Below are 13,814 nucleotides of genomic sequence, written 5' to 3' on the forward strand. Positions count from 1 at the left end.
CAATACGGATACTGAATGATGCAAGCAAGGATCATAGCTCAGAACTGTTCATATCCACTTAGCAGTTAATTCTCTACCTTACATGTGATGGTCATATATCAGGTTGAATCGTAATTCAGCAGGGTAGGTGAGGAAAGAAAAGTCTTAAGCTAGACCTTAAAAATCAACATGTTAGTTGAAAGAATATTCTAGAGGTCATCAGGAAAAAAATGATGATTAAATAAAAACAGGGAACATTTTGATAATACAGGTGATAAGATTTTTATAGAATCCAGAAAAAAGTAGGATAAACAAATGTGTTTCCAGGGAAAGAACGACATTCCAAAGAAAGAGGGTAACTTGACTAGAGAACACAAATACATGATAAAATTGGCAAACAGAACCCTTCAGTGGAGAGAAATGATTCATGAGGCTTCATAGCTTGATGAAAAAATCATCTCTAGGGGCCATGCAATTTTTAATTCACTGATTCCATACAGTGACTCCTTGGTATCCATGGGAGATTGGTTCCAGTACAACCTCACAGCCCCATGTGTGTGTGCTAAGCTGCTTCAGCTGTGTCCAACTCTTTGTGACCCCATGGACTATTGCCTGCCAGGCTCCTCTGTCCACAGAATTCTCCAGGCAAGAATACTGGAGGGGGTTGTCACAGTGCCCTCCTCCAAGGGATCTTCCTGACTTCCCCCACAATACCAACAATTTCCAGATGCTCAAGTCCCTTGTATAAAATGGAAAAATATTGACACATAACCTATGCACATCATCCTGTATATATTATATTATCTCTAGATTACTTATGAAACCTAATACAATGTAAATGCTATGTAAATAGTAATAAATACAATGTAAATGTCAGACTGTGAATAGTTGCCAGTTTGCAGCAAATTCCAATTTTGCTTTTTGGAACTTTCTGAATGTTTTTCCAATTATTTTCAATCTGCAATTAGTTGAATCTGTAGATGTGGAGCCTGTGGGTACAGAGGGCCAGGTGTATTTACCAAGTAACCTTCAAATTTAAATTCAATTTCTCAATGTTTCCTGACCTGGAAAAGAAAGGTCCAAGATCACAGGCAGACTTGTTGTTGCCAATAGGGATGTGGGTATGGAAGGGATGGACTGGAAGTTTGGGATTTGCAGATACAAACTATTATATATAGAATGGATAAATAACAAGGTCTTACTGGGAACTATATTCAGTATGGTTCTGTAATAAACCATGATGGATAAGAATATGAAAAAGAATATATACATGTATAAGTGAATCATTTTGCTATAAGCAGAAACAAACACAACATTATGGTAAAGAATCTGCCTGTAATGTGAGAGACCCTGATTGGATCCTGGGTTAGGAAGATCCCCTGGAAAAGGGACCAGCTACCTGCTTCAGCATTCTTGCTTGGAGAATTTCATGGACAGAGGCTAAATGTCCATGGGGTCACAAAGAGTAGTACATAGATGACCAGCTAACACACTATCCTTCAGCAGGAGTAGAGACTCAGATATAGAGAAAAGACTAATGGATACAGAGGGGGAAGGATAGGGTGGGACAAACTGAGAGAGTAGCATGGAAATATATACATTACCATATGTAAAACAGGTCAGTCAGTTCAGTTGCTCAGTCGTGTCCGACTCTTTGTGACCCCATAAACCGCAGCACGCCAGGCTTCCCTGTCTATCACTAACTCCGGGAGTCCACCCAAACCCATGTGCATCGAGTCGGTGATGCCATCCAACCATCTCATCCTCTGTCATCCCCTTCTCCTCCTGCCCTCAATTTTTCCCAGCGTCAGGGTCTTTTCCAATGAGTCAGCTCTTCGCATCATGTGGCCAAAGGATTGGAGTTTCAGTTTCAACATCAGTCCTACGAATGAACACCCAGGACTGATCTCCTTTAGGATGGATTGGTTGGATCTCCTTGCAGTCCAAGGGATTCTCAAGAGTCTTCTCCAACACCACAGTTCAAAAGCATCAATTCTTCGGTGCTCAGTTTTCTTTATAGTCCAACTTTCACATCCGTACATGACTACTGGAAAAACCATAGCCTTGACTAGACGGACCTTTGTGGGCAAAGTAATGTCTCTGCTTTTTAATATGCTGTCTAGGTTGGTCATAACTTTTCTTCCAGGGAGTAAGCGTCTTTTAATTTCATGGCTGCAGTCACCATCTGCAGTGATTCTGGAGCCCAGAAAAATAAAGTCAGCCACTATTTCCACTGTTTCCCCATCTATTTGCCATGAAGTGATGGGACCAGATGCCATGATCTTAGTTTTCTGAATGTTGAGCTTTAAGCCAACTTTTGCACTCTCCTTTTTCACTTTCGACAGATAGCTGGTGGGAAACTGTTGTGTAACACAGGGAGCTCAACCTGGTGCTGTGTTATGACCTAGAGGTGTGAGATTTGGGGGCCCGGGTCTGGTAAGAGGGAGGTTCAAGGAGGGGGGTCATATGTATGATTCATGCTGATGTATGGCAGAAACCAACACAACATTGTAAAGCAATTATCCTCCAATTAAAACTAAATAAATTTTAAAAGGAGTTTGTTTTCAATCAAGGATTATGTAGCTTGATCTCTCTAGTACACACACAGACATGCATGTGAGCACACACATACACTGCCTTCTCCCAGTATACAGTTATATAATATTCTAATATTATCATCCCCCTGACACAGACTAGACCCATAGACATCATAAGGGGTGAGAACTGGGAAAAGGAGCATGGGGGTAACATTAATTGAAAGACTTGAATGAATTTGTTTACCACTGTGACCCTCACTATTTATCCTATTTGTCAGCTTCCAACATGGTCTGATTTTCAGCATTATCCCAAGAGCTTTGGTGCGTGGGTCCCTCCCAAGGCTAACGTTAATCAATTGCCATAAAAACACTCATAATTACATAGATCTTAAATAAAAACTGGGGATACAGATAAAACATGTTCTAAAATAAAGGCAGTGGAGTTCATCACAGAAGGGCTCTGTTCAGTGGATAGGAAATACAGGGTGGACGGCTGTAACATTACTTTGTACTCTTGGAACTATGACCTTGACTCCCTGGACTGTGTGGCAAGGCCTCCAGTCCTTCTCCAGTCTTAATTGAAATCAAACTAAACTAAATATAAGGCTTTTCCTTCCCTCCCCACTTTTCTCCTTCATTCCATTACTTTTTCATAGTTAATGTCTATGTGGAACTAACTGGCTGCACTGTTTTTCAATTCATTCTCCCCAAAGCCTCCTCTGGAGCCATAAAACCATGAATAAGAGGAATTAGCAAACAGAAAGCCTATGATTTTAGAGTATCTGGGGTAAATGGGAATATAATTAGGCTGGTGCTGGTTTACAATTAGGAGAGGGATTATATCTGCCTTTGCTCACTGTCTACCAAGGTAACCTGGAGAAATACGACTAATTTGGAGGAGAATTATCACGTTAGCCCATAGCTGTCGTTCAGCGTCTCTCTCCCCCAGCTGCGGTAACTCCACCAGTCCCTTCTTGCAGAGAAAGCCCCGGCTACCACCCCTGCTGCTTTATAAATGCTCTCTTCAACCCGAAGGGATTGTGCTCACAGCACAGGGCAATTTTCATTTAGAAATGGGCTTCCAATCGTGTTGACACACCTCATTAGCTAAGACCGACCTCTTAAGTCAGGGAGTTTCATACAGGTGTTAAGTACTGGAGGAAAAAAAACAAAAAACCCTAACAGTCAACGAAGAAAAGCTTTATTCTTCACCCAAATAAATAAGGGAAGACAGCGTTGCTTACTTCAAGTCCCTTGTACCGTGTAATTCTAAGCTTGATGATCTTCGTTGTTGCTATTGTTTTGTTTTATTTCCTTTTTCTTCACTCTAGGGTGGAAAGTCGCATTATTTGTAGATGATGCGGGTGCGGTTACACACGGGTTTGGCTTTCCAGAATTACAGAAAAATGGCGCAATATTGTTTTTCTCTCCATGGCTTCCGCCCGTGTGCGTTCTCCTCATTGTCAGGTGTGCCATTTGGAAATATTCAGCTAAATTTATTTAAATGTTTAATTTTATCAGCCTCTGCTGAGCGTGCATTTGGCACTTTATTTTACTTATTGGTTTATCTGATGAGCTGTTTCTCAGTTGTCTAAGGGAGTATGTGTACTGATAACTGTGGCAGGTGTTTAAGCGTTTGGCAGGATTTGTCACTTGGAAGAGAACCAACCCAGCTTGGGCCATGTCCTGTGGTAGTAAATTTCAGCTCCGCTGTAGGTTTCTCCCACTCATCGATGATTTACTTGTCAGGGAAGAGCCTCTAAGAGGTTCTATTGAGTTAGACGACTCTGCCATCCTCAGAAATATTTAATGAATCAGTTCCCATTATAAGAGTAGGCTGGAGACAATCGCTTGTCTATTTTGCTCTTTTTCTTCCTGTTTCTTTCTAAGCCTTTTCCTGAGAAAGAACATTGCATCCTAACCCTGCCCTGTGTAGTTAATGTGTGATCCTTGCCTTTTTTTCTGGACATCATTTTATGTTTCATGATGAGCTTTTGCTAGCAGCAGAAATGGGGTAGAGGATGTCAGGAGAGAGAAACTACTCCAAAGGCTTTATGTGATGAACCACATTGTCAAGCATTACCGGAAAAAATATGACCGCAGAACAATGACAAAACACAGGGAGAGACACCAATGACCCCCACAGATAACCATGTGCATTTAAGCTCCTCTAGCTTCTTCATTCACAGGTAGATGTTCTGCAAAGCAGATTCTGGAATGCTATTGGGGTAAATTGGTAGCTTTTACAACCAGGATGTTTTTCTTAGTAAATTTGGTGTCCCCTCTCCAGGTTTCAAGGAATCATTTTTGTTTTAACTCTCCTTCTAAGTCTTTTTCACTTGATCTATCTGTAAACTGTAATCTTGCTTCATTCTAACTATAGACTATCTCTAATGATGTTTCCAGAGATGCAAAACAATGACACTTTGGGGAGTTTTTGTGTTTAAAATTATGTATTTTAAATTAATTTTTTGCTTTGTTTTTCAACTTTTTGCTTTGTATGGGGGTATTAATGTTGTGATAGTTTCAGGCAAACAGCAAAGGGACTCAGGCATACATATACATGTCTCCATCTCTCCCAAACTCCCCTCCCATCCAGGCTGTCGCATAACACGGAGCAGAGTTCCACTTGCCGTCCCGTGGATTGTACCACCTCACTTAAAACAAGCAGCGACTAGCCCGCTTCTTGATACACATACCCTGTTCTGTTCAAAAACATTTTCTGTGATTCAGGGTTGGTGGCTTAGTCACTCAATTGTATCTGAATCTAGTGACCCCATGGACTGTAGCCTGCCAGGCTCCTCTGTTCATGGGATTTCCCAGGCAAGAATACTAGGGTGGTTTGCCATTTCCTTCTGCAGGGATCTAATCCACATCTCCTGCACTGCAGGCAGATTCTTTACCACTGAGTCACCAGGAAAGCAGTGGTGTTAAAATTTTTATTTGCTCACTTAAGACACTCAGATATCATCATAATTCTAGTTGGTCTCAGGTTGTGTTCTGGAAAAAAATGCTCTAGTGCATTGTTACTGAAGTTCTAATAACCGTAAGAATGCTGCTGCTGCTGCTGCTAAGTCACTTCAGTCGTGTCCGACTCCGTGCGACCCCATAGACGGCAGCCTACCAGGCTCCCCTGTCCTTGGGATTCTCCAGGCAAGAACACTGGAATAGGTTGCCATTTCCTTCTCTCATGCATGAAAGTGAAAAGTGAAAGTGAAGCCACTCAGTCGTGTCCGACTCTTAGCAACCCCATGGACTGCAGCCTACCAGGCTCCTCCATCCATGGAATTTTCCAGGCAAGAGTACTGGAGTGGGTTGCCATTGCCTTCTCTGACTGTAAGAATAACCTTCTTGAAAAGTGTAGATTCTCGCCAGAAACTAGATTGACTTGGATCAGAGTCTACAGAGGGAGGAGCCCAGGAATCTATAATTTTGACAAAGGCTTACTTTTACTATCAGACAATTTTGGGAAACATTGCTCTTTGTCTATGAGCTGTTGGTCTAGGGGAAATAAAATGGTCTATGAAGACAGGCAGACATGGACTTGAGTCTCTGCTTTCTCATTTCCCAATTCTGTGGCCTGGGAAGTAAACTTCTCTGATCCTCATTTTTCTAAGCAATAGATTAAGGATAATACTAATAGAGACTGATATTAAAAATATTTGACAGCCTGGTGGCATGGCAACCACCAATTAGAATCAATACTAGCCAGAGCTCTGTGCCAGGCATTGATTTTTTTTTTAAGTCTTTATTGATTTGTTAAAACATTGCTTCTGTTTTCTGTTTTGGTTTTTGGCCATGAGGTATATTGAATCATAGCTCCCTGAGTAGGGATCAAACCTGCAACCCCTGAACTGGATGATGAAGTCTTAACCACTGTACCATCAGAGAAGTCCCCAGGCATCAACTTTTTAGTTTCCATTCATGGGGAGAGCAGTTGATGGCAAGAGAGCTTGGGAGTTGGAGTCAGGTGGGGAGCATTTGGAAGACTAAGGCTGTGGGTATTTACTAAGCAATGAGGAAGTATTACAGTATTTCCATAATTGGGAAGGCGATGTCCTTATGCCTATCAGCAGGCTAACAGCTCTCAATAAATTCAGATGGTTGGGAATATTAAAATAATGCTTAACATTGAGGTGCCTAGAATCCTGTAGGTATTCAAAAAGTAAAAGTTACTATTAGCATTCATGCTTTTTACTACTTATTACATGTATTACTGTGGAACTGAACCAGACCAGAGAAGATCAGGTCCAAGAGTCCATAGACACTCCCAGAGTCTCTAGAATAGGATTATAATCAAGTTATTGATCTAGCCTTGGGAGGGCAAGGATGTGAGTACAGAAAGGGGATCTGAAATTGGGAAATGATTCCAAGTGTGGAAAAGCAGCTAAGATATGAATGAGGGTTAGAAAGAACCTCATGTGTCACCTTAAGCAGAGACAGAGCAGATAGTTACAGGGTTCACTGAGACCCCAACCCTGTAGAAAGAGACACGTATTCAGATGCTCAGTAGTGGATGCCAAGAGCCTAGCTGCAGGGATGGGGTACAAATTAGGTGAAAGACTAGGTGGTAAAGATGACTCAGCAACTAGAATCCAGCCTTGAGGAGACTTGGCTGCATGAGTCATAGGGTCATAATAGCAAACAAATTGATGTAATGTGGTAATAAAGCTTCTTAAATATGAACACTTAGTCCTCTGCCTAAGGACTGGGCTGATTTTGCCCTATGGGTCAAATTGCAGCCTACAGAGGAAGGCTTAGTGGACAATTATCCAAGCAATAACTCTGATCTATGTGATGATGGAGAAGCCCAGTGTTGCAAATTCCAGCGAGAGACTGAGAAAGGAGTGGGTGAGAGAGGATGGCGGTGATTTGCAGAGGTGGGGGCAGGGGAAGAGAAAAGAGGAGATCTCAGCAGGCAAGGAGATGTCCTTCAGAGACCTGTCAGTCTTTTTCCTCCCACACTCACCGGCTGTCTCTGCCTTTAGACCATTTTCCTCTCATCCATTGCCATTTGCTCCCCAAATAATGTAATTGTGGAAGCCAATCTCTATTGCCCTAGGAAAGCATTATACACGTTTATTAAATGGAAACAGAGCTATTTGCAGAGAGCTTAACTTTAAAATAAAAAAAAATGAAACTACTCCTCCTCAGGTAGTGACCACAGTGCAGCCTGCAACCCTGTCATTGAACCACTGCTGGAAGGAAGAACCCAGCTGTTGGCACTTCTGTGGGGCTGGGAGAAGCCCAAATTGAGGAAAACTTCATGTTTTGTAACCCACAGCAGTATTGATTATTCTCTGCTGCCTTCTGTGGGAACAAGAAATGATTTTAGCAAGAAGGCTGGCTGGGGGCAAATAGAAAAACAGGTTTCTGAGCAGTTCAAGAAGCGCCAGAGAGGGAGCACTACCAAGTGGGACTTCTGGCTCTCCCGCAGCCTTTCGCAAGCACCTCCTCCTCCATTTATCTCTGGCCAGTGTTGATGTGAAGCCATTGGGAACATTAGCAAACTCCAAAGGGAAGAGTTACCAAACTGCCTCTTGGTTGTTCTCATTTCTAAATGCTGACACTGTTGACTTAGAGCGATTTCCAAGATGGGTACCTGGTCCTCCATGACTTAAATAATGCATATTTATTTATATCTTTAAATAAGTTTCTTTAGGCACCTCCTATTCTCAGAACTGTCACAGTTAAGCTGAAGGGGGTGAGTTCAGGCTGGAAAGACAGTTTCTTTCTCTGGAGTTTAAATTAAATCCTTGACATTATGAAACATTACAGATCCATTACCATTGTCGATTGTGTACCCTTTCTATGTTTTTCCTATTGCATTATTCAGAATTAAGTTAAGAATTCTTTTTATTGTGTCTTAATGTTTCTGGGATGTGGACAGATCAATATTTCCAGCCTGTGCACGCTCTACCTAAGGGCTGTGAGTCATATCTGCTTTGAAAGAAATAGCACTTAAGGACTGTCAGTCAAGTCAGTTGTAAGAAACATAGAACTCTTTAAGAATTACTCTGCCTCCTCCTCACATCTAAATATAGCCAACTGGTTGGAGTGTCTAAGGCAGATAGCTAAGCTGTATTTTTAAAATGGCACAATTGCAATTAATCTACACAAATAAAAAGCTCAATGTCTTATTACCTATGTATAGCAAATATATAATCTTTATTAAACTAAAAACTATATAGCAATATGAGGAAGGAATATAGGAAATATTGGAATATAGGAAAATGACCCTGTTTCCTAAAGTCATTTGGACATCAATATTACAGTATATTGTTTTACTAGGTCCTTATGCCCAGGTTGGAAGAGCATTGGGGCAGGGTATGTGAAGATGAGATTTCTAGTCTCTGTTTGGTCACCGCATGACCTTTATAAACTACTGCCTTCTACTCTTCCTTCCCAAGGTCTGAGTCTCCTTTCAGACCCCAGCTTAGGGACTACATATTAAGAATGAACTGTGTATTTTCAGATTCACTCGCTGCGTCTTTGTGAGAACTTGGAGTTCATATCAATCAGCTTGATATAGAAGAAATCCCCCTTTTACACTCAAAACCGGCTTACCTCATTAGGATTTGTTCATTGTTCCTGGAAGTAAATAAAAGCAAAATTGTTCCCCTGGTATCTAATATACTAATAACATAACAAGTATTTATTCAGTGACAACTTACCTTAAGCTCATCTCTGTGCTAGGTGTAGTTAATTGTCTCTCTGCATGAGCTTCCATTTACCGACCACATAATTTATATTTGCAAAGTGATATTTGGATTCTTCTGGCACATTATTGCCAAGAGCGCCGATAAAGGAATCATACTATGGCCTAATATCCCTGATTATATTTGTATCAGTGTCGTAGAGGTTGTATCAGCAGACAGAACAATGGACTGTACCATTAAATTAGCACAATTTTGCAGCACCGTCTGGCAGAAGCTCACACTTAATCCAAGAGGTTATTCAACCCTATCCAATATGATTACTCTATAAATATTTGCCCAAGCTCAGCACCAGCCGTTATATCACTAATCACACACAGGTTGGTTATAGCGAAGACCCCCAGTGTCAGCAATTTGAAAAACAAAGCTAATTAGTTTTGATTTAGGGATGGGAAGACTTATTAAGTTGAAAGTGGAGAGTTCGCACAGTATAGTGGCTATTTAGAGCACATAGGAATATGAAGGAGATTTACTCTTATTTGCATAGGATTTTGAGAAGGAATGGAAGGACTGCCAGGCTAAGAATACTGGCATGTGTGACAATAAGTGGCCTCAATGCAGTGATGGCTGGGGGGTTGGCATGAGCAATAGGACAACCCTATTAAAATAGAACAACCCCCTAAAAATATGATCCCAAATGAATATTCATTAAGTAATCAGTGTGTTTCTATATATACCAACTTTAAGACAAGTCCTTGGTTTCCCTTTCCAAACAGAGTGCTAATCCTAACTCCTCAATAGAGAATCCTGGTACCAACCACAGTGTTGACATGTGGGTTGATATGGAGGGTAGCAAAGGAACCTTTTCCCCCTGCATCCCTGAGCCACCAGGCTACTGTGGTACTTGGGCTTATTATTATTATAGTCTTTCCATCCTCTAAAAATATTTTGAATTGGGAAAATTTTGCTTAGTGACATTTTTTGAAAAGTGAAAGTGAAGTTGCTCAGTCATATCCGACTCTTTGCGACCCCATGGACTGTAGCCCACCAGGCTGCTCCGTCCATGGGATTTTCCAGGCAAGAATACTGGAGTGGGTTGTCATTTCCTTTTTTACTTAGCCCTAAATAATGCAGAGCTATTTATTCCACTTTTTGAAAGACACTATTGTTTAATAGAAAGAACTCCTTAGACACTAAATCCTGGAGAAGGGAATGGCAACCATTCCAGTACTCTTGCCTGGAGAATCCCATGGACAGAGGCGCCTGGTGGGCTACTTTCCATGGAGTCACAAAGAGTCAGACACGACTGAGCGGTTAACATTCACACACAGACACCAAAGGAAGAGAAGGAACATTAATCAGCCCTTAAATTGGATCAAGCTGGGACTTCCCTGGCAATCCAGTGGTTAAGCATTCACCTTCCAATGCAGGGGGTACAGATTTGACCCCTGGGCAGGGAGCTAGGGTCCCATATATCTTGGGGCCAAAACACCAAAAAACATAAAACAGAAGCAATATTGTAATAAATTCCACACCGTTTTTAGGTGCTTAGGCCAAAAGTTGGCCTAAACAATGTACTACCCTCTTTAAATAGTCTCTCATTTAATTTAAAACTCATAACAATTTTCTTTTTAAGGTTCTTAATTTCAGCTTTAAAGATGAGGAAACTGAGACCCAGTGAGGTTAAATAATTTAGCTCTGGGCATTTCATACTCTCCCACTGATTACCAGATTTTTCTACTCACAGTTGAGATCTTGGGTAAGTCATTCCTTTCTTTGGGGTCACTTGCCTCCTCAGTAAAGTAACAAGAATAGGTAAGATTACTGTTCTCTCAACTTTTTTGATTATACTATTTTATTAATTAAAAAAAAATCTTGGAGCATTTATAGATGAATATGTATTTATAGTTAAGTCATACATATAGTATTGGGAATCCATTCATTAAATAATGAGTTTATTGCTTTCTTAAATTTTACACTAAAAATATAAATCTTTGTATTTTACCCCTCAGGATTGAATCAAGATATCAAGATCTTATGCACCCTACTTTGTAAACTGCAGGACTAGATGATCTCCATCAGCTTTCAAAATCTACAATTCCAGGCTGTCTGTTCAGCTTTGTAAATTATAGAAAGAAGACACTGATGAAAATCTTCTTGGCATGAATAAATTATGATTAAAGAGGCAGAAGCAACTGAAAAAACTAGGCCAGGAATGCTCAGTTGAAAGCCCTGGGCAACGTAATGTAGAAAAACTGGAAACCCAATAAATAGTGAGGAAGAAGAAGAGATGGGAGGAGATGGTGATGATAATAACAACACAGTAGAATACTTTCTATGTTTTGGCCCTAAGTCATTTTACAAATATTTCTTTATTTTTGTAATCACCACCACAACACTGCGAGGTAGGAGCTATTATCTTTAAATGGGGAATGGAGAAGATGGAAATGAGGAACAGAAAAGTCAGGTATCTTTATTGATTGTATATCTAACAAAAAGCTGAACTGAGATTCAAAGCCAGTCTCTGGGTCTCAGAAATGAGACCAAAGGTCGTAGAAAATTGCATATTAGTGGACATTTCTTCATTGTCTTATTACGAGCAACTCAGTGATTGTATTAGAGTTCTCTAAGACACAGTAGGGTAGATAAGTAGACAGATAGATAGATAGATGATAGATAGATAGAGTTATTATAAAAAACCTGGTTCATCTGATGATAGAAGCTGGGAAGTATGTAATCTTCAGTGTGGGCTGGCAGCTTGAAGACCCGGGAGACTAATGGTGCAGATGGAGACCAAAGGCAATTGGCTGAAAAAGTCCTTCTTGCTCTGGGAGGCCAATTTTTTTTCGTTGTTCTATTTAGGTCTTCAACTGATTGAATGCAGCCCACCCATATTATGAAGGACAGTATGCTTATTCAGTGTTCAACAATTTAAAAATTAATCTCATTCAAAAACATCTTCCAAGTTGACCTAACCACCTCATCAGTGTAAGCCATTCAGCATATTTCATCTACACTATTTCTGAGATGGATTCTTGACCTGATTAAAACCAATTAGGCCCAAGAAAGCTTATCTCTGTGACTTAATGTGTTTCCAGAGACAGGACTCTCTTCCTAATATGAGGGAAGAGGTTGCCTGGAGCTCAGCCAACACCAAGGAAGAAGAGCAGAGTGGTAGAGAGACATCCCAATTTTATCTTATGAAACTTGATCCAAGCATTGTGGAAGCTAGATATACCTGTGGACTATCCAATTATGAGACTTGATAAATCTTTTCTAATTGAATTTGAGTTGAGCATTCTGATACTTGCAACATAAAAAGTTATAACAAACATATAGAGAGAAATTTGGCAGAGAATGATCCCAAAGGGTTTGAGATCAACTTCAGGTTATAGGAAACTACCATGATTTATTGGGCTTCCCAGAAGTTGTAGTGGTAAAGAATCTGCCAGGAGATGTAAGAGACACAAGTTCAATCTGTGTTGGGAAGATCCCCTGGAGGAGGAAATGGCACTCCACTCCAGTATTCTTGCCTGGAAAATTCCATGGAAAGAGGAGACTGGAGGGCAATAGTCTATGGATTTCCAAAGTGTTGGACATGACTGAGTGACTGAACATACCCCTCCCCCACCCACCTCCACACACACACACCATCAAGAAGACTGTGGCAGCTGACTATTAGACAGATCCAAGAAAGCACTGCAGGCATTTTCATGTATTTCTAGGTTCAAGGAAAAGCCAGGCTGACCTTTTCTGCCAGATGAACTATTGCCTGCTTCATGGTTTCACCTAAGACTCGCTTAATGACAACAAATAAAGAGAAGGATGTGGCCATACATCAATAGAATAAAACCAGAATTTTTTGAGGCTTGGTGACTAAAATTACTTTAATGTACTCTAGAGAATAATTCATCTTAAGCTCCAGCAAAAATAATCTTTCACAAGTCCCTTGTACAAACATTTTCCTTTTTTTCCTCAATCCTGGTCAATCTCACTGTATTTCAGACTTTTCTTTTGCTCACATTGTCTCCTTGCTAACTGTCAATCTGATGGTACCAAAAAGTGCTGTCCTCTTCAATTTTCCTGTTTGTTTTCACCAGATTGATCTTTCTCTAAAACCATCAAGGCTGGTATTGCCTTTTCTACTCATCTGAGCACTTAGTCATGTCTTGTGTGATTACCTTGTAGACTCGTGTCCATGAAAGAAAAAGAGAGATGAACTACTCCAATTCATTCTTAGAAGACCAAGTTAGAATGCACTCAAGGATTTGCCCTATAGGTCGGGCAAGAAAGAAAGCAGAACAGGGAAAGATTTAGATATTTTGCTTAACCTTAACTTAGAGATACGCATATGGAGACTGGTATGCTTTCAGTTGCAAAATCAGACCATCTTAGACAAAAAGGATGTCAGTACCTTCAGGTTCAAACGTATCATCAGTCTGCCAAAGGAGGAGTAATGTAGTGATGAGCACATGGTCTGATAACAAATCAGGCATTGAGAACAAGCCCTGGAAGTCAGGAAATAGCCAGTGACAGAAATTTTTGGCAAGGAAGCCTTACTTGGAGTCTGAAATGAAACCAAGACTTTAGGCATTGAGATTAGGGGTGTAAGCAGAGGGTAAGGACTCTCTGATTTAAGTCA

Source organism: Dama dama, chromosome 22, assembly GCF_033118175.1.
Source record: "Dama dama isolate Ldn47 chromosome 22, ASM3311817v1, whole genome shotgun sequence".
Taxonomy (NCBI): Eukaryota; Metazoa; Chordata; class Mammalia; order Artiodactyla; family Cervidae; genus Dama; species Dama dama.